Here is a 25,440-nt window from a genome sequence, read left to right as displayed (position 1 = left end):
TCAAAGGATCCCTTGACTAAGAAAATGCATGAATAACATTTTATTTTAGAGGAACCAATTCTCCAGGGCACTAGTTGGCTGAACAAAGGAGCGTTGCTATTTTTTTTTTCTTTCACACAATCAACTAAAGTATCACGGTAGATTCATTTCAGAGGCAAATGCTCCCACTGACATGGTTGCCAATCACACTGATATTGAACGTTGAGCTGGCGTGCTAACTGTGCTCCCAGATGGCTTGTCAAGGAAGAGCTACAATGACAGCATCAAAGATGGTGGCAGAAAATCCATTCTAGCCCTGCATTTTTATTATTTGCAAAAGGATATCTTATTTATATCACTTTTGAAATATCAGATTTTCCCATGGTGATAATTATTATCTTTTCTCTTTGTTACTCATAAAGGAATTTCAATTTCTTAAGCCATTGTCTATCAAATAAGGGACATACAGCACAGATACATATATGTCGGTGCACTGAGTCATTCTGGCTATTAACTATCCGTTACAATAATCCGATATTATTAAAAGGTGACAGACCTCCTTGAAGTCTGAAGTCCGCATCATAAGGACAATTCAGCAGTCCCTGTTCTGTAGGGAAACAATGTTAATTTCTGTATAGCAACCAGACACCCAAGGGATCTGAGAAAGCAGTTTTCTTTAAACCCATTGGATGACTGGAATCTGGAACACTCTGCCTCAGCGAGTGATGTAGGAAAAGACTTCAACAACATTTAAGAAATATTTGGATAAATACTTGAATTGTCAAGGTGCACAAGGCTATGAACCAATTTCTAGTATGTGGGAGTATGATGACTCAGTTGATGACCACCCAGTTTCCTGAAGATAATGTGATGGACTTTTACAAGCAAGTCTAAAATTCACTACTATACATGGAGACTAAATGTACATTTCCTCAGGATATTTTAATTGACTGACAAACCAGTTGTCAGTGGAATCTGCTGGATTAAACCCATTTTGAGAGGGAATCGTAGTCCTGGAGTCAAACAATCATGTAGTACAGAAACAGGCCCTTTGTCCAACTGGCCATGCTGATCAAGATTCCCCTCTGAGCTCAACCCATTTGCCTGTGTTTTGCACTTACCCCTCTAAGCCTTTCTTATCTGGAATTTAGGAATGTAGGTAGGTCTCATCTTACTTGGCTGCTTCGTATTCATGTAAGTAAATGCTCTAATAGGATTTGAAATTTTTAAAAAAGTTTTTATGTAGAATAATAGCCTCATGATATCCCAAAATGCTTCACAGCCAGTGAAGTCACTTCTAGTGTAGGGAAGAAAATGTTAAGTTCTGTGCAGAAATCCAAACACCCAAGGGATCTGAGAAAGAAGTTTTCTTTAAAACAATAGGATGACAGGGATCTGAAACACCCTGCCTCAGAGTGATGGAGAAGGAGACTCCAGCAACATTTAAGAAACACTTCAACAAATACTTGAATTACTGAGTGCATAGACTATGAACCAAGTGCTAGTGTATGAGGGTATGATGGTCATTCTAGTCATGATGGGCAGAATACGTGTCTATTTTGGGCTGTATGCCTCTATAACCCTATGGTCCATCAAGCAGCCAGACAAGCTGTTCCTGAGAGGAAGCCTGCAGTGAATAAATTAAAGTCAAATCAAACCATATCTGTTGTCATGTGCACAAGTATCGTGAGGTACTGGCAAAATGAAAATCTTGACTGCAGCAGTATTATGTGCAGACTAAACACAGAAATAATTACACTTAAATTACATATAAATTTTTAAAGACAGTAATGAGAAAAAAATGGCTAACTGTGCAACAAAGCTGGTGTGTACAGTCCAGGTGAGATCATTGGTGCTGTGTATACTGAAGCACTTGAACCTACTCACCCCCTCAATGGCAGTCCCATTGATGGTGACTGGGATGAGCCTGTCTCCATTCCTCCTGTAATCAACGATCACCTCTTTTGTTTTTTGGACATTGCGGAGGAGTTGTTATCTGGCCCCACTTTGTCAGTGTGTCATCCTCTCCTCTGCAGGCTGTCTCATCACCTTGAGAAGCAAGGCCGATAAAAGTTGTGTTATTTGCAAATTTGATGGGAAAATTGGAGCTGTGTGTGGCAGCACAGTTGAGGGTGTAAAGGGAGTAGAGAAGGGGACTCAGAACACAACCCTGGGGGGCACCTATGTTGAGGGTCAGGGGGAAGAAGTGATGGAGCCTATCCTTGCCACTTGTCGGCGATCCAATAGGAATTCTAGGATCCAGCTGCACAAGATGGAGTGCAGGCCACGGTCTCTGAGCTCCCTGTCATGTCTGGAAGCAATTATGGTGTTGAATTCTGAACTGCAGTCTAGGAACAACATGCATCCCTCTTCTCCAGATGCATGAGGATGGTGCATAGTGCTGCGGCTATGGCACCATCAGTAGGTGAATTGTAGAAGATCCATTGTGCATGCTGTAGATGTATTCCATAACCAGCCTCTCAAAGCATTTGCTTATTTTTGAGGTGAGTGAGACAGGGTGCCAATCATTCAAGCATGCTACCTTGGTTTTCATAGGTACAGGGACAGTGATGAATGATTTGAAATAGGAGGGGAGTTCACACTGGGAGAGGGAGAGATTAAAGATGTCTGCCTACTTGATGCATCACTTCCTGTAAATGCTGTTAATGGTGGGAAGTTCTGTGCTTCTGATGGACCAGCTGGTGTCCATTTCTGTTGTGTTCCTGTGCATTGGAATGCCATTCTAGGCCATGATTCTACCAGCCAGATTAGTTGTAACAGTGCATCTGTAGAAGTTTGTTAGAGTCTTTGGTGACATGTCAAATTTCCTTAAGCTTCTAAGAAAAAACATAGCATCTTGCTTTTTAGAAGGTTTGTCATGATAGCATCTATATGGTACACCCAGGACTGTTCAACTGAGATGCTACCATCGTAGAATTTAAAGTGGATAACCCTTTCCAGCAATGAACTGCACAATACAATGTTTTTGTATGCTGTGTAATCTAATTTTATAGCAGTGGCACAGCTTATAGAGCTGCTGCTTCCCTGTTCCAATGATTTGACCTGCAGTGTTGTCTCTGTGGTATTTGCTTATTCTTCCTGTAGCTGCAACAATTTTCCCTGTGTGCTCCAGTTTCCTCCTACAGTACATCTCAAAGTGACCATGGAAGTAGAATAGGTAAGTGGATTGTAAAGTCTGGCAGTGGTGGTGCTGGGTGTCAGGTTTGGTTATGGTGTAGGGAAGTGAATGGAAACCTGCCAGGAACCACATGGGACGTGTGTAAATGGGTGTTGACCTAACTGGTGCAGTAAGCCAACAGCCCTTGTTTTGTGCTGAATGATTCTAAACAATGAAGTATTACAGCCACAGCAAATTTTTATCAGGAAAATATGCCATCTGCACTAGTTGAAGGATAATTACCCCTGTGCTAGTTCCAGCTGCCTACCCAGTTGGACATATGAAAGGGAAAAGGGTAACAGGAAAGTAACTGGGAGGTAGGATTGATGGCACGCTTAGCATAATCTCAATGGATCAAATCAACTGTTATGTCTTAAGAAAATTGATGGGCATCTAATCCCATTTTCCAGCAAGTTACAGATCTCCATGCATACATGCAAGGGTTACCTAAGTATTGCAAAGACCTCAGCCTTTTCTACCCTTTCAACCATTATGTTCCAGACCTCATTACATACTGGGTAAAGAAAATGCAAATTATAAACAATCATAGAGGAAATCTATGGATCTATTAAGTTCAACAAACTCCACAAACTTTGTTCTGAGTTCTCCATGCACCAGAATTTATATACAGGTCTCCCATTGTTCACTTTGTCATTCTTTGCTACAATAAAGGGAATTATTAAACTTAATTGGTTGTTTCATTCATAACAACAAAGGATAACAAATACATTTGGTGACTTTCTTAGAAACACAGATTCATGAAAAACAGTAACATTTGATGTTTTGTTTGAACAGGTTAATAGGAAGGAGTCTGAAATCCAAACAGCAACTTGAAATGAAAAATAAGTCTACCTTGAGCACTGTTTACAATATCTGGCAATACTGGCAATAAATGATACATACTGTAACTTTCAGCCTTATGTTTCAGCCTGTCAATACCAACATGGTTTGTTTTTGATTTATTGTGTCTTTACTGGGAAGAGATCAGCTGACTTCTTAACTGCTTTTCCTCTCATCAGGAGTACGTAGTAGTCCTGTGGAAAATCACTGTATGACCTACTATTGATTTTAATTTTGCATAATGAAAGGCTTTTTTATTAACCAGGAAAGACCAATGGCATAGGAGACATTCATGAATGTAGCTCCCTGATTATTGATCAAGGCAAGATCTAACAGCAATGAATTGTCTACGACTTGTGTTTCCATTTTACATATACATACAAGTGTACACATAAATGATGGCATTGATATATCTTCAGATTACTGGATTTATGTCTGTAATTATGAATGAATACACCACACTCCACTGAATTCTGGCTCTGTCTGTGCCTTGACCCATCTAAACATCCACCCCTCTCCCCACCCCCCAGCAGTGGATCATGAACTTCACTGATGATTTTCTCTTTCACTTCAGTTCTGATCACCTGAATGATGTAGTTGTCCACTTTACTCGGAGTGAACTTCTGTCTTATTCTCCCTTAGCACCCCACCACCACAAATCCAGGGTTGACTGACTTCCTTTGAGTCACTATTCAAAAGCTATTGAGGAACTGATCTTGAAAGAGAAGTAGATGCTGGACATCAAAGTAACACACACAAAATGCTGGAGGAGCTCAGCAGGGCAGAGAGCATCTATGGAAAAGAGTAAACAGTTGATGCTTTGGGCCTACTGAAGTAGTCTTGATGAAGGGTTTTGAAGGGTCTCGGCCCGAAACCTTGACTGCTCGTATCCATGGATGCTGCCCGATTTGCTGAGTTCCTCCAGCTTGTTTGTACGTGTTGATCCAGCATTTTGTGTATGATATTGAAATAGTTTCCCATTGCTGAATACGAGATGTACTAACTCATCCTAAAATTGAACAGCATTTTCAAAGATACACTAATAGGGGAATGCACAATGATGGAATGGCTTGTTCTAGAGAGCAAATGATACTCCAGACAATAAAAAACATGTTTTTTTTCACACGTTCCTATTGGTACACCTTCATAGAAACTATTCAATCTTTTGTCAACAAGTTTTCATTTCTGATTTATTCATGTAGGTCCCTCAACAGTCCGAGACACACCTGAGTGACTGCAAAGTCCTGAAACAATATAATTCTAGCTTGTTGTTGCAGAATGATGTGGTGAAAGCCAAACTAGCACACAGAGGCTCTTCCAGTATAGGATTCATGCAGTGTGAAAAATGGTACACTTCGACAATACCTCACTAGTCACCCATTATATTTCCCAGCTGATTACCCTTTGCACATTGCTCTTCTAGTACATAGAAAGATAAAGGACCATACATTTATCTGATACCTTACAGGATTTTGGGACATTTAAAAGTAATTTTGGGCTTATGCTAATGATGGTTTTGCTGAAATGTATGAAATGCAGCAGCCAATTTATGAACCCACTCCCTTGGAAAAATGTGACAATGACTAGCTTGACTGCCCATCTTTAGAACAATGCCATGGGAGCCCTTAAAGAGAAGGGTAAGAGTGCCCTTACATTTTATTGAGCATTGTTGTGACTGTTACTGAGGCACTGGAGACAAAAGCTGGGTGATATAAAAGGTCTTTATTTAACACAAACAATTCTTCTGAAGGACTGATTTCTCCTCTCTCCACCCTCAACATTTTAACATTTTTTATACCTTTTAAACACAAAGTCAGTAATAAATGATTAACTACAGTTTCAATGACTATAAGATTCTTGCTTAACTTTAAGATTTTGAGTGTAATTTTGTAGAATTAAACATGTAGTATATGAGTATGTAAGGGTAAACTTCTTCACTCAGTCATGTGAGCATGGAACAAGCTGCCAGTGCAGGTGGTGCATCTGAGCTCAATTTCAATGTTTAAGAGAAGTTTGGATAGATTAATGGATGGTAGGGGTCTGGAGGGCTATGGTCCTGGTGCATATTGATAGGTGTAGGCAATTTAAATACTGTGGCATGGACTAGATGGGCTGAAAGGCCTGCTTCTGTACTGTAGTTTTCTATGACTCTATGACAAAGGTTTCAGTGAGGGCCAATTAAAATGAACATTCATATATTGTCTTCACCTGCATGGTTTCATTGAGACAGAATCAGAATGTTCTACATCCAGTGATTGGTTTCAATGAACTGAAAGTAGGTTAACCTGCAAACAGATTTTTTTGAGGCCAATTGCTTGTTTAAATTTACCAGCTGCTCCCATATGCCTTAACTCCTGAAAGATGTCCTAATTGACCCATAGCAGCCACCAGTTGCATCCTGTAAGAGTTCAATTTTTGACAGATGGATTGTGATTACTACAGGTCTCACAGAAACATTATCTGGAAATAAGAGCAAAGCTTTCCAAAAGGAAGAGTGTAGTGGCTTTGGCAGTGATATATAGGGGATAAAAACTTTAAAGTACCTTCCAGAGAACTTCTGTGAATCTCAGTGACTCCTGGTATGTTGGACCTATGCTCAGGTTCAATTTGTGATATGTTTCTGTGGTTAAAACTTGGACTAATGCAACATCTTTAAAGGAATAAAATTCACCAATGTGTCTTTCAGTGGAAGCTCCCACAAATTGTCACAATTAATGCTGTCAAGAGCAAAACTACTTCCTGTTCTGTTATTTTACCCTTAGTTACTTACATTAATAGCTTTACTGAAGAAGAAAATTATCTGTATTTGAATTTAGTTGCTACTGAAACCCTTCATGTATTTTCAGATGGTGGCCACTACAGAAAAGAGACATTTAGAGTTTGAAAAGTGTTCCTTCAATGCAACCAATCATTTATCTTTTGTTTTATTACAGCGTTGTGTCTCTAGAATCAGTTTCACTCATCATTTTTTGACAGCTAATGGTATTGCTAACTACCTGTATTTGTACATCATGCTCTGATCTATTAACCTAATAATTTCCAATTATGCATTTGAACTTTGGATCTATATTCATATTGATAATGCATATTGTTTCTTAACTAGAGTGAGTGCATCTCCCACAACAATGAGCTTTCAAAGAAAATCCAGTTTGCATTTACAAGTTGTGAGATGGCAACTAACAGAAATCATTTTGTAATTTTGTATAACTGCCTGAAGAGCCTCATCAATATGTATAACAACCAAATCAGCAGTTCGACAATCTTCAAATCCGATTCTGACTAGTACTCCCTAAAGGTCTATGAAAAGATTGCCAGTGATAAGATTTTAGAAACTTTACATTTTATTGCTTTAGTTAACTAAAGATGATGTTCATTTGTGTTGTTATTTTTATAATGTAGATAACTTGCTTCCAAACATTTGGATTTTTACACGCACATGAAAAAGCAAATTTAATAACAGTAAATTGATGGAATTGGTTTGCTGATAAGACTTTCACTGAGGTGATTGGAGCTTGCCTGGATGAGTGAAACAGCAATGTAAAAACCTAATGATACATTTGACCATGAATTAGAGATATTTGAGAGTGAATGACCCTCTTTGCCACTGATCTCATTTTATCCGTGATTTCTTCAAACTAATAAAGTTGGATACATTATTACTTTACAGTGTATAATTGTATATAGCAGTCAATTTTGTTTTTAAGTCAGCAAGCCAGAGACCATAAAGATGAATAGATCAGGAGAAATCTTTTACTATATTGGTTTAAGGGTTTCAAAAGGGACAGGGAGGGAGATAAAAGAAGGGGAGTGACACAGTTCATCACAGCTGCAGAAATAGAGGACATCAGGTAGGGATTGTCTACTGAGTGACTGTGGGTGGAAGTCAGAATCAGGAAGGGAGAAATCACTTCATTGGGAGCATTCTAAAGATTCCACCCCCATCCTGCCAACAGTAATGGTGACACCAAGGAACTGATCAGGAGGCAAGTTTTGGAAAGGTGTAAAAATAACAGGGTTGTTATCACAGATGACTTTAACTTCTCTAATGTTGATTACAAGTCTTTAGTGCAGAAGGTTTAGATGGGGCAGAATTGTCCAGGAAGAACTCCTGACAATATATATGGACAAGACAACTACAGGAGAAACTATGCTGGATCTGGTACTAGACAAAGAACCTGTTCAAATGACAGATTTCTTCATGGGTGAACATTTCAGAGGCAGTGACCACAGCTCCATAACCTCTAACATAGTTTTGGACAAGGATCAGAGCAGACGGTAAATAAAAATATATACACTTAATTGGGGAGGGCTAATTATAATGCTATTAAACAGGAACTTGGACCATAAAATGTGAACACATGTACTCAGGGAAACAGACAATAGAAATGTTAAGGTTGTTTAGGGAGCAGGGTTAGAGTGAGACAGGTTGAATCAGGGATAAAAGAGAACCTTCTATAAAAACAGCTGAAATTGGGACAGAACAGAAAGAAGATCTTATACAGCTGTAGTGAATTTCTCAATAATGTGGCTTACTTTAGCCATTTTATACTGGGGTGTTATCTATTTAATATTTCAGTAATACTTACTTGAGTATTATAAGTATGTTGTTTGAATGAGCATTCTTTGTTTACATAATTCACTATGGGTTATATGTAAAGGTTAACATGTCAGAATGGGAATGGGGATAGAAATGAAAATGGTTGGCCACCAAGAAATTCTGCCCAATGTGGATGGAATGGAGGTGCTCAAAGAAGCAATCCTCCAATTGATGTTAAGTCTCAGCAATGTAGAGAATGCTGCATTAGGAGCACCAGGTACAGTAGAGATCCCAACAGGTTCTCAGACAAAGTATTACCTTACCTGGAAGGACTGGGTGGGGTCCTAAATGGAGGTGAGGGGAGAGGTGAATGGGCAGGTATAGCATTTCTGTCACTTGCAGTGACACTTGCCAGGAGGGAGATAAGTGAGGAGGAATGAATAGATAGGGGAGTCTTGAAGGGAGAGATCTTGTAGAAAGCATAGAGGTTGAGGGGGAGGTAAAGATATGCTTGGTGGTAGGATCCAGTTGAAGATGGCAGAAGTTGCTGAGAATGATGTGCTGGTTGTGGAGACTCATGGGATGGTAGGCAAGGACGACTCTAATACTATTAGGGTGATGAGAAGGTGGGTGAGTGCAGATATCCTGGAAATGAAGGAGGTGCAGGTGAAGGCAGCATCAATGGTGGAGGAAAGAAAACACTGTTCTTCGATGGAGGACATCTCTGATATCCTGGAAAGGAAAGCCTCATCCTGGGAACAAAGGCAGTGGAAACAATAGAAATAAGGAAATAGTATTATTACAGTAGACAGAGTAGGAATATGTATTGTTCAGACAGCTGTGAGAATCGGTAGACAGTTTGTATCCAGAAATGGAGACAGAGTGATTGAGAAAAGGGAGAGAAATGTCAGATGTACCAAATAAAAGTAAGGGCAGGGTGTAAGCTGGAAGTAAAGTTGATGAAATTGACAAGCTCAGGACGGTGCTTGAAACATTGGCAATGAAGTGCAGAAGGAGTTGGTGGATATTGCTAGGGAAAGTTTGGAGCATGTGTGTGCCATCTAGCAACTAAAAGGTAGGCATAGTTGGGGTCCATGTGGATGCCCCTTGAGAAAGCAGGAGGAGCCAAAGGAGAAATTGTTTGAAGGTAAAGACCATTCCCTGCCAGATGGAATGTGTAACAGTGGAGGGGAACTGGTTAGCTGTTTTACCAAAACAGGAGAGGAGATCTTTCTCAGTGAAATGCTTGCCTTGCATACTGTTTGGACTGATTAAATCATTACACAGTGCATTCAGTTAGAATAAAGTAAATCAATATCAATGCAGAAACAAAGTGTAAAAAGCCACTGAGAAAGTATGGTCCAGTTAAATAATGAGCAAGATCATAACAAGAGAGACTACGAGGCAGAGTCCATCTTATCATACAGAAGGTCTATTAGTGGGATTCTTTATCTCAGCAGGAATTGTCCCTATCGGCATGATGGATGAAATTTGCTTTCCTTTTCAAACAGCCATTTATCCCATTTGCTCTGCAGCTGGGTGTTCTAATTTATGTCTTTCTGTCATGACCCCATTTATGATCAATTGTCTTGCACTCAGCCTACATCTCAACCACTATTTGTTAATCTCTGCTCAAGCTAGATCTGCTTTGCAATCTAAACTTCCCTAATCTAAATACTGCACTGCTTTTTCTTGTGTCCTTAAAACTACCTCCAGCAAAAAAACATTTTCCCCTCATTCTTTTCCAGTTTTGTATGGCATCTATATTTACCATATTACAAACTTCCCCAATTTTCTTATGATTGCCAGGGGTTCTTACTTTGGTAAACATCAATGTTGCTTTAGAAACATTATTAATCTGCATCTAATGAGGTACAAAGTGCAACAAAACTTCATCTCACATCAACTGGAAGGTATTGGTATTCCTGCAATAATTTGACACCTTCTGAGATGACAGCTCCTACGAAATTCGAGAGCAGAAACCTTTAACGCCTGCTTCCCCACCAAGCTGTGCAGCCACAATGGAGGCTCTCAACCTCTGCCCACCCAGGCCTCATCCCATATGCCATCGATGCAGTGTGGCAGGGTACAGCCATCACCGTGTCTCTTTGATTCCACTGCTCACTGGTGGGAAGCGACGAAGGAGATCATCAAGAGGTTCCTCATCTGCAAAGGGGTTCATAAAGCAAATCGGGGTCAGAGGGAACTGTGTAAACTCCTGAGAGAGTTGCAGCAACTTCTCCTCCTGCATTCGAAAGGGGTGAATGTGAGGAAGGTGTTATGAGAGATGGAAGGACGGCAAGCCCAGCACTTTGCTGCCAAATTCTTTAAGATCACCTTCTAATCCAGGTTAAAAGTCATGGAACAGCATGAGAAGTGCTCACATTTCTTCTTCCAAAAGGTTTACAGGAGTTCTGCAATACAAAAGAGAGCAGTTCAGAAGCATCCTCACAGTCAACATATTGAGGAACAGCAGATCTTTCTATGCTAGTCTGCATGACAGACAGGCCACAAACACCACAGCCTCCCAGAACTTCCGCTCATTTATCGTGGAAGTGTTAGACAACAGCAAGTAGGAAACCCTTAACCAGGCATTGACCCTGGAGAAGCTGACTGGCTCCATTCATTCCTTTTACTCAAATAAATTTCCCAGAAGTGATGGCTTATTAGTTGAGTTTTACTTGGCTCTGTGGGACTGGATAGGCATTCTGAAATTATACAGTGCTATGCTTTTAGCTGGCATCATGTTGGACTCCATGAGGAAGGGCATCATTACCCTCAAGCAGAAGGGGAAAAAGGATGACATCAAGAATTTGAGACACATTTCACTTCTGAATATAGCCTCTTACATCCTGTTCAAGGCCATTACCAACAGAGTCAGGTCTGTTCTAGGGCAGGTGATCACCTGGACCAAACCTGTACCTGGTAGGAAGTTCTCTGACAGCCTTATCCTGCTCAGGGATACCATCACCTATGAACAGCACAGAGGGTTGGACACCTGTCTGGTCAGCTTGGAACAGGACAAAGTCTTTGAATATAATGTATTTAATTTATTTAGCATAAAGAAAAACTGTTGCCAACTGGCACATTCAAGGTTGCATAGGCTGCAAGAACACATGTTGAGGTACACACTGAAGATAGGTGCAGTCTCTAGAAAGGCTCAATGGAGGAAGACTGCAGTATAGCATTCTTCTGCTACTGGACAGGTAGGGGCCAGGTTGGGTAAGGAAGCACAAAAATTATTGTAGGGGTATACCACTTCAGAGGGCCACATGTGTAGCAACAGGACTATTGGTTTTAAGAAAAGCAATTGAGCACTACTTAAGGCCATGTCTATAACTATAAGAATGAAATGGCACTGTATGGTTTATTCTTGCAAATATCTATTTATAATTATAAATAATGTTTATTTTTGTTGGAAACAAAACTGCTGTAACATTGAATTCTGCAAGAAAAAGTGAATTAATTAAATTGCCTAGAGTTTACAGTGAGAACACAGCTAACTGTGGGTCAGGTTAGACTAGGCAAAACAACAGTCAGCTCCTTTTTTTTTGAAAATACAGCAAGGATAAGCTTTTATTTTAGTTGTATGTGTTTTAAGTACTGCAATGTATTTTATTTAATTTTGAATGAATTATAACATTTTTATTGAGTCTGCTTCAGCTAATTATAAATACTGCTCAATTGGTCTTTGTTCTCTAATCTTCCACCATAGTCCCACAGTCTTTCCTCCTGAAATAATGATTTTGTTTTGATTGTTACCGTTGAACTTCATCCAATATTTTATTAGGCAATGTATTCACCCTCACAACAAGAAAACATCTGCAAAATAATCTTTTACTAATTATTTTAAATTTATATAATTTAAATGCTATCCTATCATGAAAACTGCTTCTCTTTACTTATGATATCATGAACTCAAACAACTTAATTAATTGATCTCTTAAGATCTCTTAATCTTTAACATTTTAAATAACCATAACTTCTCTAGTCTCTCCTTAACTGAAGTCCCTCATCCTTGGAGTCTTGCTGGTGTTTTAGCATTTTAAACAACCAGAACTTCCATAGTTACTCCACAAATGAAGTTCCTTATCTCAGGGATCATATTGCTTTAATATCACTATACCCTGGTTAAATCCTCGGCACAACACTTGCAAATTGGTAAACCAAACTGAATCACAAGGATAGAGCTGAGATTAAGCAGTGATGGTAGGATACTTATCGATATTTTCTTTCAATGTAAACTTTTCAGTTTATCTGAAGAAAATAAGTCCTTAAGGCAAGGATATTTTTCAATGTTTTTACCTATGTCAAAGGCTGACACAGTAAGCATGTAAATAATATACTGTAGTTTCAGACAAAGTGCTAGAGGAACTCAACAGGTTGAAGCAATATCTGTGGGAGGAAATATCTTTTACTTTGTCTAAAGTAGTAAAGACTGCATTATGAGCGGCAAATGCAAGATATTAAACTGAAAGACATGGTGGTGTTACACAGCTGTCAGAAAATGAAAAGGAGACTTGACCCAAAAGCAGAGTAGCAAAGATGATTTAGTAGTAAACAATACTTTACTAATAAACTACAAAATAACAGCTACAAGGGGCCACCAAACAGAAGAGAACAGATAGCTAACACAACAAGGTAACTGAAGGCTAGGAGCAAATTGTTGAAGGTGGCTGGTTTGATGAGAGAACAAGGATTGAGGATAAGAGCTGGGTTTAAATAGGTTGCAGGTGATGAGTTGGAAATGAGTTTCAGGTGATTCCAGTTAGCTGGGTGGAGAGTGGGATGTGCCTGCCTACGCAGGTCTAACAGGACCCCCATCATGGCCAGCACCCAATGGCCCACGACAAGCCAGATGTGTCCAGATGGAACTCGTCAATGAATGATAAATTCAGGATGAATCTGAACAACATCCAAGACCTCTTCCACTTCAGCTAGGTGCTGCACACCCCATCCACAATGATGTGACTCAATTAACCGGCGAACCATGTACCCTGGACCACATTCCACCATCCTAGGTTCTGGAAGTGCAGGCTCAGGTGGGTTGAGTGGTCCATGGACAACAGGAATGAGACAAGACATGGGAAGGTAGGTGTGATCCTGAGGGATAGTGGCAGCTGGAGATGGTAAGTGACTGAATTGTGAATGGGCCAATGAACCGGGGTGAGAGCTTGAGAGAGACGGTGTGCAGGGCGATCTTGGATGGACAGCTAGACATGGTTTCCAAGCTGGAGAAGTTTGGCTGGGCACCATTGGTTCTTGCCTGCTAGCAGCAGGATGGCCTTCCGTGCCTTCCTCCAAGCACTCTGGTAGTGGTGAACCAGGCCCCTGGTGGATGTGACTCCTTTGTTGGGAACAATATGGATTAGTAGCCATGAAGGACTTCAAAAGATGATACCTCTGACAGAGGAGGTGTGTAGATTGTGGGGTAGCTCGGCTCAGAGCAGATACTTCTTTCATGTGGAAGGGTGGAGGTGGCAAAGCATCGCAGAAACTTCTCTGTGTGCTGATTGGCTCATTCTGACTAACTGTTGGTCTGAGGAAGAGGGCAATAAAGTGGGCCCCCTTGGGGAACCATTCCAGCACTGTCATGATCAACATGACCCGATAGGGAGGTGGCAAAACAGTGATAAAACCATAGTGATGTGGGACCACGGGCATCGAGAGAGTGATAGAGGCAACAGAAGCCCAGAGGGCCTCTGGATGGAGAAGTTGAACCTGGCTCTGTGATAATGGTGGTCACCAGAACCAGATTACAGAAGTTCAAGAATCCATTTTGCAGTTGGAAAATGGGAGAGGGCTGGGCCCACTGGGAAGTCTCAGAGCACATGTCCGCGGGCACATACATGCGATTGTCAGGACTATTGGCCAGAGTAGTCTCATGCTGTAGGGCCTGGCAGATCTGATTCTCAAGATGGCAGATGGCTGGGGGCATGGATCTGGGAGAATAGAATGATGGGCTAAGGGCCTTAGTGTTCTTGGAGCCAGGTCAGTAGGAAATTTCAGGACGGAATTCAAAAGATTACAAATGCCTTGCAGACTAGATAAACAGAAATGAAAAAGAGCAGCATTGACCTTTCTATTAATGGTTGCAATTTGCATAGGTTAGCAGTGATTTTTTTTTGTTTCTAGGTGAATGTAGTAGACTCAGAATCAGGTTTAATATTACAAGCATTTGTCATGAAATTTGTTGTTCTGTGACAGCAGTACATTGCAATACTTCATAATAGTAAACTATAAATTACCATAAGTATATATAAAAATAAATCGTGCAAAAAGAAAACAACAAAAAAATTAGTTGCTAGTGTTCATAGGTTCATTGTCCATTTAGAAAACAGTTGGTGGAGGGAAAGGACCTGCTCCTGAAACGTTGAGTGTGTGTCTTCAGGCTCCTATACCATCTCCTTGATGGCAGCAATGAGAAGAGGGCATGTCTGGAGTGACGGAAGGCCTTAAAGATGGATACTGCCTTTTGAGGCATTGCCTCTTCAAAGGTTCAAAGGTTCAGTTTAATGTCAGAGAAATGTATACAATATACATCCTGAAATGTTTTTTCTTTGCAAAGCATCCACAAAAACAGAGAAGTGCAAAAAGATTAAACAACAGCTAAACGTGAGAACCCCGAAGTCCACCCCTCAAGCATAAGCAGTGGTGAGCAACAATTCCCCCTCCCCCACAGGCAAAACCAAAAAGCACACCCGCTACCGAGCACAAGCATGAGCTAAGCGTTAGCAAAGACACAGACTTTGCAGTTACCCCAAAGAATATTGCAATTCATCTGGCATTCGGCAGCCCACAGGTTTTCTCTCTCCCTAATAAGGGGGGGGGGGGCGATGTTCCCGATTTTCACAGTGAGTGGAAAACAAAACAACAACCTGGATTATGATGTTATTTAAAAAATCCATTCTGTCACTTTTTACGAGCTTTGTGCCCAAAGATCGCAAAGATCTTGAGCCTTCCGTCCCACAGCGAAAGATTTTACTGCCTCTCCAATGACACACGAGTCTCCCACCATGACACCGATCCTCAATCCGCTCGTCTCCAGAGCCCCGAGATCTTAGGCTTCCAAGTACTAGGCCGCCTCTCAAGCCTAACCCTTGATGTGCTGAACATTGTCCGGCCCTGAAACCCAGTGAATGGGTCCCATTTCCATACAGAACTGAAGTCAGTGTGTAACTCCAGGTCAGGGTCTTCAAAAGAACCCTGAAAAGGAAAAATAAAGATATCAAAGCTGGAAATAGATGGAAATAGAGCTGTTTCCAAAGTAACAAGCAAAAGAGTCACCGTTTAGCACCATCTTAATTCCGCCTTTTGAAGTTGAAACTGGCACTTGAAACTGCTCACCCTTTCTATTGCTGATCCCTTGATGAGGACTGTTGAGTGTTTAGTATCTACATTGGTGTGAATTAGCTTAATAAAAGCATAGAACACACAGGAACAGTCCCATTACCCCACAGTGTTGTGCCAAACTATCAAAGCTAATGTCATCTATTCCTTTCTGCCCACACAATGTCCATATCACTCCATTCTCTGCATATTCATATCAGATATTGAAATGTTCTATCATATCTGCTCATACCATCAACCCTATCAATGCAGACTAGACAACCGCCACGCTCTGTAACAAAAAAACTTGCCCTGCACATCTCCTTTGAATTATCCCCCTCAGAACTTAAATGCATGCCCTCTTGTATTGGACATTTAAACACTTGGAGAAAGATACAGTCTGTCTAGTCCATCGCTTCCTCTCAGAGGAACACAGACAAGAAGCTGAAATGTTGAAGCCTTCAGATAATTCCCAATTTCTCTTAACCCATGATCAATGACCCTTTAATCTCCAATATTACCAGGTGATCTGATTTGATCAATTTCCCTTCCTTTAACTCCTCAATCTTCACTCTCTCCCTCACATTCATTTGCTCTTTATTCAAAACTTTTCTTGCTCACAGACTCCAAATCAACCTGGCCTGCAAGCAGAAAATGGTTCCACACATGACAATTAATCCTAAACAAGCTCTATATGAAACTAATTCTTTATCTCATTCCCTTGCCATTAATTTTGGGGTTCTGATTATATCATTATTTGTCTCATTTATAAAAAATTCCTGGAATGAAAATGTATAAAAGAAAACCATTGACTCCATTGTTTACATATCCACTCTGTTTACAGGCTTGCCAATTAACCCCATTTGCCTGTTCTTTCCCAAACGCCAGTACTCTTTTTCTTCTCAAGAAATTCTCCAATGATTTCCTTCACATACCTCCAGGCCTCAAGACCGAGCAACTTTTTCAATTAAGTAAAATTGACGAAGGAAGTGCAGTGGATGTGGTATACATGGACTTTAGTAAGGTGCTTGACAAGGTTCCTATGGGAAACTCATTTAGAAACTCATGAAGCATGGGATCCATAGGAATCTGGTTGTGTGGATTCAGAACGGGCTCATTCGCAGAAGTTCTAAGGGTGCTGGTAGATGAAGAGTATTCTTCCTGTAGATTAATGACTAGTGGTATTCAGCAGGGTTCTGTCCTGTACTCCTGCTGCTTGTGATTTTTATAAATGACTTGGATAAGGAAGTGGAAGTCTGGGTTGGGATGTTTGCAAATGACCCAGAGGTTGGTCATGTTGTGGATGGTATAGAATAGTGGTCGCCAACCCGTTGATCGTGATCAACTGGTTGACCTTTGAGACTTTCCCAGTAGATCCAGAAAAAAAATGAAAAATAAATACACAAATACTGTTGAGAGATTTTTTCTGGGTTGCGGGGTTCTAGTTCCTTTCTTTCTGCCCAGTGCGCATGCGTGTAGCTCCCCCGCCACACACTACACAGTGTACTTCAGTGATCCTTAACCACCGGGCCGCAAGGAAACAATATGATTTGGCGATATGAAAAAATATGAGTCAGCTGCACCTTTCCTCATTCCCTGTCACACCCACTGTTGAACTTGAATGCATGCGAGATCATCAGTCGCCGAAATGCAGTGATACCCTCGCGCCAGCGATCACTGGTTGACCTCGCGCAGCTGGCAGGAAGAGCCGTTGGTACTGGCCTGGAGCGCGGACAGATGGGCACCGCCTCTGAGCCTGTTTACCATAATGAACGTTCGTGGGAAACACAGAGCTAAATTATTGGCAGACCACCTAATTTGGGCTCAGGGTTTCGTAAGTAACAGAGCAGCCACCTCACTGCAATCTACTGAATGTCATCCCTCCAGGCAAACCTTTGTTGGCCGATAGATCCTACAAGTGGGGCAGGTGCATCCTGTCACACCCCTCGGTCAATTGGTCGCTCTCTTTGGACTGCAACCGCCGCGGCCCCAATACAGGAACAGCCGCACCTGGCCGAGGCGTCTAGTGATGGGCAGGCGGACGGCTGGAGTTTGGGCCCGGAGGCTGTCTAATGAGGCAATGAGGCCCTCACAACTGCTTCAGTACCCTGAGTCCAAGCACTCTGCACTTAAAGACAATAAAGACAAACCCATTGAGTTTTATTCCCAGCGGAAAAAAACGTGAGCAAGTGGGACAGCAGCTAAGTGCCACGAAAACTAAATTGCGGAATAGGCTGGACATAAGGAAACTGCTTCGAGTATTGCTGTATTCCAGTCATGTTTAACAGCACCTCCCACTCCCAGTTGGCCAGTCCACAAGAATATTATCAATATTAAATCGGTCAGTGGTGCATAAAAGGTTGGTGACCCCTGGTGTTCATATATTATTTATACTTCCGGGTTGTGGGGATTTACTTCCGGTCTTTTCTGCCCCAGTGCGCATGCATGTAACTAATCGATTTGGCATCGATCTTGCCTTTCACTAAGGCTAAGGTAGGGGATCTTGGGCTTAAAAAGGCTGGTGACCACTAGTGTAGAACGTTGTTGTAGGTTTCAATGGGATATAGCTAGGATGCAGAGATGGGCTGAAAAGCGACAGATGGAATTAAATACTGGAAAGTGTGAAAGGTGAAATATGAAGATTGAATTTTAAGCAGAGTAGCAGGGTCATGGTGAAATGTTTTATCTGTCTGGAGGAATAAAAAGATCTTGGGGTTCAAGTCAATAGAGTCCTCTAAGTTGACTCACTAAGTTGATAGGATTGTTAAGAGAGTGTTTGGTATTTTGGCTTTAATTGGTTGAAACAAGAACCATGAGGTAATATTGCAGCTCTATAAAACTACATTAGCATTTGGCAACCTATTGCCTAGTTACGGAGAGTCAGGATGGCTTTGTGTGTGACAAAGTCCCTCATGGGAGGCTAATCAGAAGATTAAGATACATGGGGTCCACGGCAAATTAGCTGTTTGGCTTGTGCTTAGAAGTCAGAGGATAGAAAAGGCTTATTCAAGCCGGAGATCTTTAATAAGTGCGGTTCCTCAGGGTTCTGTGCCAGGTCTTCTGCTGTTTATGATGTACAGTATATAAATGACATGAATAAAAATGTAGATGGGTTGGTTAGTAAACTGGCAGATGATACCAAGATGATGGAGTTATTTTTTAGTGTAGAAGACTGGCAAAGAATACATCACAATGTAGATCAGTTGCAGATATGGGCTGAGAAATGGTAGATGGAGTTTAACCCAGATAAATGTGAGGTGCTGCAACTTGGTAGGGAAAATGCATGGAGAAAGCACACTGCCATATCCTTAACAGTATCGTTGCGTTGAGCGAAGCCTTGGGATCCAAGTTCATAGCTTGTTGAAAGTGGCTACACGGGTCAATAAGGTGGTTAAGAAAGGTTATGGAATGCTTACTTGTATTATTCAAGATACTGAGTTTAAAGTCAGGAGGTTGTGTCGCAACTTTATAAAACTCTGGTTAAGCTACATCTGAAGTTCTGGTCACCCTACAAAGGATGCTGAGGCTTTGGAAAGGGTAAAGAAGAGATTTACCAGAACGTTGCCTGGTTTAGAGGGCACGTACTATCACAAGGGGCTGGATAAACGTGGACTGTTTTCTCTGGAGCACTGGAGGCTGAGGGGAGATCTGATAGAGGTTTACAAGGTTTTGCGAGGCATAAATAGAGGGTTCGGAGAGTATATGTTACCCAGGGTTGAAAGGTCTAATATCAGAGGGCATGTATTGAAGTTGAAAAGGGGTAGGTTCAAGGGGAGATGAGGGATAAGTTTTTATTCAGAGATTCATGGATGCCTGGAATGAGATGCATGGTATGGCGGTAGAGGGAAATTCATTGGAGGATTTTGAGACATTTGGATGGGCACATGAATGTAAGGAAGATGGAGGGATATGGACTTAGTGTAGGCAGGAGGGATTAGTAAATGGGTGTTTCTGATTTGATTTTTAGCTGGTACGGCAAAACATTATGCGCCAAATTGCCAGTCTCTGCACTGTACTCTTCTATGTTCTATGTTTAACTCTCATTAGACCACATTTGGAGTATCTTGCTCAGTTCAGGCTGATGATACTCAGCAAGAACCTTAAGAATGTGGCATCAATTATTACAGATTTTCGCTCATTGGGAACATGTCCTCTTCTCATTATTACCATTGGGGAGAAGGTACAGGAGCCTGAGGAAACATACTCAAAATGTTTTAGAAATCCACCTTCAGATTTCTGAATGTTCCAGGAAACTATGAACACGACATCACCAATTCTCTTTTGCAATATTTGTTTGTTTGTCTATTTAGTCTGTTTATTTATTATTTAATTTAATAATTTTTAATGTCTTCCTTTATACTGCTGCTGCAAAAAACATCAAATTACATGTTATATTTCAGTGACAATAAACCTCATTCTGCTTCTGATTCAGTGTGCATCAAATATACCATTTTCCAGCTCATTTCACCATCACATCATTGCCATTTCATTGCTTCTTCACTGAACCCAGGAAAATATGGACTGCAAAAATGCATACATCGGGATGCTCTTTATTGCCTACAGCTTGGCATTCAAAACTGTCACCCCTCAAAACTAATCAATAAGCTTCAAGATATTGGCCTCAGTACCTTCCTGTGGAATTGGAATCTTGATTTCCTTACTTGTAGACCTCAGTCAGTTCAGAATGACAACTACATCTCCTCTACAATCACCATCAGCACAGATGCACCACAAGGCTGCTTGTTTAGCCCCTGTTCGAATTGCTTTACTTAAAAGACTGTGTTGCTAAGCACCACTCCAATGCCATATTTAAGTTCTTCATAAGTAGAATTATAAAGAAAGCACAGTAGTGCCTCTGTTTCCTTAGATGTTTGCAAAAATAAGGCAAGACATTGAAAAATTTGACAAACTTCTATAGATGTGTAGTTCAGAGTCTATTGACTAGATGCATCACAGACTGGTATGGAAGCACCAATGCATTTGAATGGAAAATCCAACAAAAAGTAGTGGATACAACCCAGTCCACCACAGGTAAAGCCCTCCCTACCATTAAGCACATCTACATGGAGCATTGTTGCAGGAGAGCAGCATCTATCAGATACCCCCACCACTGAGGTCATGCTCTCTTCTCATTGCTGCCATCAGACAGAAGGTACCAAGCCTTAGGACTCACATCACCAGTTTTAGGAACAGTTATTACCCATCAACCATTATGTTCTTGAACCAAAGGGGATAACTTCACTCAGCTTCTCTTGCCCCGTCAATGAAATGTTTTCACTAACAATGGGCTCACTTTCGAGGATTCTTCATTTCATTTTCTCAATGTTTATTGCTTATTCATTATTACTTTTTCTTTCTTTTTTGTATTTGCACAGTTTGTTTTCTTTTGTATACTGGTTGTCCGTCCTGTTGATGCAGTCATTAACTGATTCTATTGATATTGGTATTATTTGCATTGATTGATTCTACCATAGTTACTGGATTTATTAAAAAATGTCTGCAAGAGAATGGATCTCAGGGTTGTATATGGTGATATAAAAGTACTTTGATAATAAAGTTATCTTGAACTTTTGAACTTTGAACATCAGCATCTCACTGCAGCCTGACTGCTTTCCACGTTATCAACTCTTCTGTCAATAATATTGATCATACCCTCTACATCCATACCCATGTCACTCAAATACATTATAAGCAGCAAGGGTCTCAGCACTTATCTTTGTGGGACACTACTACTGCAGGCATCCAATCACAAATAAATCCTCTACCATCACCCTCTGTTACCAATTGCCAAACAATATTGTATTCACACAGAAGGTGCAGTAGGAACTCAGAAGGATATGTAGTCAACTTTTTTGTATGGAGACCTTTGATCTGGACTTCAACTTCAGAGGGACACCTTGAACTTTCAGTCCTAGAGGGCATAACTGGAGCTGCAGTCCAGGTTCCTTCTTCTAGAGACAATCACCACTTCAACTCCAAGTTCATGCCCATGGAGTCATTTGTAATATTGTAGCAACAGTACAAAGTTCAAAGTAAATTTATTATCAAAGTAAGAATATGTCACTATACATGTACTACCATGAGATTAATTTTTGTGGACATTTACAGTACGTAGATACAAGGAAATAGAATGCAATCAATGAAAAACTACACACAAATAGAGACAGATGAACAACTGTTGTGCAAAAGCAGGCAAAGTGACATTGAATGACAGGTTGTTGCTGTGACACCATTCAAACTTACTTTTAATCTCATCCTGTATGCAGATTCTTCACCATCTTTGATTTGGCCAACAATGGTGATGTTGTCAGCAAACATTTCCTGATGTCTTTCTCCCTCTGCAAAATATGACATTGGAGCTGTATTTAGCGTGACAGTCATAAGTACAGAGTGCATAGTGCAGGGGGGCTAAGCATACCGTGTTGTAGTACACTTGCATTGATTGTGATTCTTGAGGAGATGTTGTTGCCAATCCAAACTGACTGAGGCCTGTAGGTGAGGAAATCAACGACCTACTTGCACAAGAAGATATTGAGTCCTAAGTGTTGGAGCTTGTAGATTAGTTTTGAGGGGATGATAGTGTTGAATGAAGAGCTGTACTCAATGAAAAATATCCAGATGTATGCATCTTCGCTGTCCTAATGTTTCAGGGTTGAGTGAAGAATGAATGAAGTGGCATCTGCTGTGCCCTGTTATGAGGTGAGTCAAATTAGAGTTGATCTAAGCTGCCAATCAGGCAGGAGTCAATGTGTTTCGTGACCAACATCTCAAAGCTCTTCAACACAGTGGATATAAGTTTTATGAGGTGATAGCCATTGAGACGAGTTACCATGTTCTTATTGGATACCAGTATGATTGAAGCCTGCTTAAAGCAGGTGAGTACCTCAAATTCCTGAAGCGAGAGCTTAAAGATAGAAACATAGAAAACCTACAGCACAATACAGGTCCTTCAGCCCACAAAGCTGTGCCAAACATGTCCTTACATTAGAAATTACCTAGAGATACCGATACCCCTCTATTTTTCTGAGCTCCATGTGCCTGTCTCTTAAAAGACTCTGTGCCAAAGCTGTGCCAAACATGTCCTTACATTAGAAATTACCTAGAGATACCGATACCCCTCTATTTTTCTGAGCTCCATGTGCCTGTCTCTTAAAAGACTCTATCATATCCACAAATACGAGTAGTCTCACCTACTTACCTATCTGTCAACCCCAAGAAAGATGTCAGTAAACACTTCAGCTACTTGATTAGTACAGGTCTTTAGTGTTCAGTCCCTACAGGTCTTCAGTACACAGTCTGTGCATGTTTGTACCAGTAAGGCAATGTTGGGTTAGGTGATTAAAGCCAGATTTTGCAAAGGGGGAAAGACATCAGGAAAACCAAATATATTCATGGAATGAATTATCATTTACTATCTGCATTCTAAATGACACTATTGAGCTTCCATAAAATGCCAAAATTCAAAAGTCTAATGGACTCATTCCTACATATATCAGAATAAGTGTCTTATCTCTCTCCACTTCTAGTAATTGTTCTTTCTTATCAGTCATACTGAATGTACTTTTGATGCCAATCTTTACAATACTATTGTGATGTAGTAACTAGATTGAGTAATTTTTGTGTATTATCTGACTCAGACAAAATTGACAAATGGACATCTGTTACAACAGAATGTACTCGATAAATGAGGACATCCTGTACAGAGTCTTGGGTCAAAGTAACTAAAAGCACGGAAAGTAGTTGAATAGTGATTTGTAACTGGGAAACACATTGACAAGAAAATTCATCCCAATAGTTTTGAAAAAAAGACTTTTTTCAGAAGTGTAGCCTGAACTTCTGAGGTTTCCAATTTTTTTTTTGTTATTTCAAATTTCCAGCACCTGTGATTTTCACGTTTTCCATTTTCCAATGGATATCAATGATTAGCCACCAGTGAAAATCTGAACAAGTGTGAAATGTCAGGGGGTCTATAGGACCAGAGGAAGTTACAGACAAGGGATGGTCTGAGATGTTGAAGCAATTTAATAACAAAAAGAGGGATATCAAAACTGAAGTCTTCTTGAGGCGCGAAATGATGTATGTTATTGAATACAAGTCAAGAGGTGGCATTAGTTGGGGTCTGGGGAGACTTCGCATCTGGAAACCTTTGGGGTGGCATGGTAACATAATAATTCACACAACGCTTTACAGTACCAGTGACTAGAGTTCAATTGTTGCCATGCCTGTGAGAAGTTTGTACATGCTCCCTGTAACCATGTGGTTTCCTCCCAAAGCCATAATAGGTGGCAGGTTAATAGATCATTGTAAGTTGTCCTTTGATCAGGTTAGGGTTATTTTGAGGAATCAAAGGGCTAGAAGGGCTTACTTCATGTTATATCTCAATAACTAAATAAATCCTTTGTGATGAGTCTGGTAATTACTGGAGTTGAACCAGCTGGTAGCCCAGTGGCATCAGTGCCAGACTTCGGAAGCGAAGGCTCCCGAGTTCGAATCCCAGTTGGGCCACCCCCGAGCATGCTTTCCATCCGTGCCAGTTTGAGCAAGCACCGAGCTAGCCACTCGGCCTCGTAAAAAAAAAATCAATATAAAGTCAGGAACGTTCATACCGTGACCCGGTGAATCCCAAATGAGACCAATCCTGACACTACGTGCCAGACGAGAATGGCTGACTGTCCAGTGTGACAAGCGATGAAATAAACTGGAGTTGAAGGAGATTTAAGTATATTTAGCAAGGAATGGGGTGTTTTCACAATGTAAATGACTTCTCTTTGTTCTGAAGAAGAGTAAATAACATGACGTGTTAGGTCTGTTACAATGAGTTATTTCGTAGCATATTTCAGTCGTCCTTATGTGGGTTATGTAGTCACACTTAGTTACCTATCTGTCAACATGACATCTGAAAGACAAAAAATGGAAGATGATGAAGGTACTCATTAGATCAGATAACCAACTTGCAGTTAATTGAACTTTCGCTAGAAATGGGCAATTTAGTAAATATATGTGTTTGAGTGACTGACGGGATGAGATGGAGAAAACAAAGGGAACATCTGTGATAGGGCAAAGAGAAAGGTTGGCTAGTTAGCACAATGCTTCCAATATTTCACCAAAGATTATGAATGTTTCTTCATTTTTATGGTATTCAGAAGCACTGAAAAGCATTCAAGAACAATTAGTAAAACATTCTTAAACTAAGAAAACATAAGACTCAATAAATTAAAAACACAAGCACTTACAATTATGTACCATCCTTCCTTATCAAAAGAAGGGGCCTTGTCTTTCCTGTAAAAAAAAATGTTTAACCTGGGGCAGGTTCAGAGGGCAGATTTTCCAACATTATTCACAAGGGAACTGCGATAGGGTTGGTTCCCTTTGCTAGATTTCATAAAGGTCAATGTCAAAACACTGCGGGGTTATCACCATCAAAACATGGCTAGCAAGTTTACAACTTGTGCATTCATGCATCCTGAACTTCCTGAAATATATTGGAAGTACACCTACCAATTCAATGCAGATCTGATGTTAGTTTCATGAAGTCCCAGCTCAACATCCTAATATTGGTTTACATCATGTCAGACTA

This window comes from Hypanus sabinus, chromosome 7 (genome assembly GCF_030144855.1).
Source record: "Hypanus sabinus isolate sHypSab1 chromosome 7, sHypSab1.hap1, whole genome shotgun sequence".
Taxonomy (NCBI): Eukaryota; Metazoa; Chordata; class Chondrichthyes; order Myliobatiformes; family Dasyatidae; genus Hypanus; species Hypanus sabinus.
The sequence above is the reverse complement of the archived record's forward strand: the minus strand, read 5'-3'. Positions refer to the sequence as shown.